Source organism: Olea europaea, unplaced genomic scaffold (assembly GCF_002742605.1).
Source record: "Olea europaea var. sylvestris unplaced genomic scaffold, O_europaea_v1 scaffold16299, whole genome shotgun sequence".
NCBI classification, from domain to species: domain Eukaryota; kingdom Viridiplantae; phylum Streptophyta; class Magnoliopsida; order Lamiales; family Oleaceae; genus Olea; species Olea europaea.
In genome coordinates, this window is record NW_019233942.1 from 1 (window position 1) to 2433 (window position 2433).

At 35.3% G+C, this 2433-nt stretch overlaps 1 long non-coding RNA gene across 1 annotated transcript; it reads left to right on the forward strand.

Annotated features, from left to right (window-relative positions):
- The first annotated feature begins 7 nt into the window (after window positions 1–7).
- LOC111377237 lies at window positions 8–1487 on the forward strand. The gene is made up of 2 exons (XR_002699682.1): window positions 8–1031; window positions 1254–1487. It is a non-coding gene; the product is annotated as an uncharacterized LOC111377237 (long non-coding RNA).
- Window positions 1488–2433: the final 946 nt, after the last annotated feature.

A 2433-nucleotide genomic window follows, 5' to 3' on the forward strand; every position in this document is an offset into this window, starting at 1 on the left:
CTATGCGGTCGCATAGTAGCCACTTTAGGTTCCTCCGTCCCTTGATGGCCTAGGCTGTTCCACTCCTTTCCACCTTCCACGTTCAACATGTAACTTAATCTTTGGCTTGCAAACTTCAACATTTTGAACTACATAGCTTGAATAAGTGTTTCTGTGGCCTTGTTGGCTCGAAATTGAACTCGAATCTTGGTCATGCCCTCTTGTTAACATTCGTTAAGTCCTTGACAATTTGCGGCCTATCTCGCATCATATCAACTGTGCTTTTTGTTGGCTCTGTGGAAGAATCGAGTTTCATCTAAATAAATCAGTAATTCTTGTTTACGAGATTTTGCCTCGCTAGTTTGATTACAGAGTCACTATCATTTTTGAGGGATTGTGTCAAATTATAATCTTCATTTAGTACCCGGTTTTGGATTGTTATGGGAAGAGAATTTTATTGTTTGGTCGGACTGGGAATATTTTTCCGCCTAATACTGCAGAAAGTGTGTTTGTTGGAGGTTTAATATGGTCAGTTTGATGGCTTGCAAGGGAATGGGAATATTTTTCTGCCTAATACTGCAGAAAATGTGTTTGTTGGAGGTTTAATATGGTCAGTTTGATGGCTTGCAAGGCCTCAACATTTAGACTTGTTAAAAACAATTCAATGTTGAATGGTATTGTCTTTGGTTGCAAAAATGATGCCTCATTTCCACGAGACTTTTTGTGTCAAATCTTAGAATATGGTCTGCCTGGCCTATATGAAGATATATATTTTTGGTTTGAGTTTTTATATTTACACTTAATGAAAAAAAATTCTGAAATATTGTTGGTGACTTTGGTTGATGGAGATCTTTTTTGTGAGTGATGATGAGCTGTAGAGCCGTTGTAAATATAGTTCAATGGATTATATTTTTTTCCCGTCCAACTTGTAGCTTTTCATAAAAGAAATTTGGGAACCACCGTATTTATTTGCGGTTCTGGAAACTATATCCAGAAACTGTTTTTTATTTGTGATGCAGCTGCTCGAAATAGCACAAGTTCTTGATGAACATGTAAGTCTAGCTCTCTTTCTTCCGTTTAATGTTGGATATCTATTTAAGGCTATTACTTTCCGACTCTAAATGAGGCGGTATTTCATTTATATATATATATATATATATTTATTTATTTATTATTATTATTTTTCCCCCAAAGAGAGCAAATGCAAGTTCAATATCCCCCAAACTTGGTGAAGGAGACTGATAAATGATTTGGCTGGTTTTTTGTTCTTGCAGGTACATGTATACAGGTTCTTCATTTAATTGTATTGGCTAGATTTTCGGATCTCTTTTTTTGTAGTGGAGAACATAGTGTTTTGAAGAAGCAATAGTACATGTGTTCTATATATATTGTTTTGGCTAGTTTTTTGGATCTCTTTTTAGTAGAGTGTTTTGAAGAAGCAATTGTACGTGTGTTCTATGTGTAGTGTATGGATTAAAAATTTCGAAATGAAGTTATAATTTGAATTTCACATTGTCTTAAAATATTCGTGCTTAAATTGATGATACTTGTTTTTAATTTTGTCGGTGAATGTTTAAATAGAAAAAAAAGGGACAATATGATTAATCATCATAAAGGATTTCAGCAACAGGACAAAAATTAGGGAACATTGCCAAAAGAAACAAAAGTTGAGTCAACGTTCATAAAGCATTGCAAAAACACTTGAGACAACGTTCGTCGAACGTTGCAAAAAACCTTTACACAACAATCGATAGAAGTTGTGAAAATGGTAGAGACAACAATCACCGACCGTTGCAAAAAAGAAATGACAATGTTTAGTGATCGTTGCGAAAAGCATAAAGACAACATTCGTTGAATGTTGCGAAAAAGTGTAAAGACAACACTCCGTGAGCATTGCCAAAAAGTAAAGACTACACCCTCTGAATGTTGCGAAAAATTTAAGACAAATCACTCTATGAACGTTGCGAAAAAAGACAACGTTCAAGTTCAAGTATGTTGCAAAAAAAAGGTAATGACAACGTTCATTGAACATTGCGAAAAAGAAAAGACAACGGACAATAAACGTTGCAAAAACCTTCAGCTCTATGGCAACATCGAAGCCCACAATGCATGCCTGAATGCTGCAAAAAGCCTACGACAACGTTTTTTGACCGTTGCAAAAGGTAGTTTTTGGTGTAGTGTTCGCTTTTGAAAATCGGCCATTTAACTTTTGAACTTTAATATCAATGACAGTATAGAAGAATTACATTGAAATGATGCAAATCTATCGTCCTTGAGTAGTATGGCGTAAGCGACCTATACATATACACATTTCATCCATGTTGAGAGCATCAATACCGTGCTTTTTACCAGAATAAATTGTTGGAAAAATGAGTAAATGGCTCAATTTTGGCACAATTTTCGATAGGACTCGTTGGTCTAATTTGGAAGGTCAAAGTTGATCCGTGTTCTCCT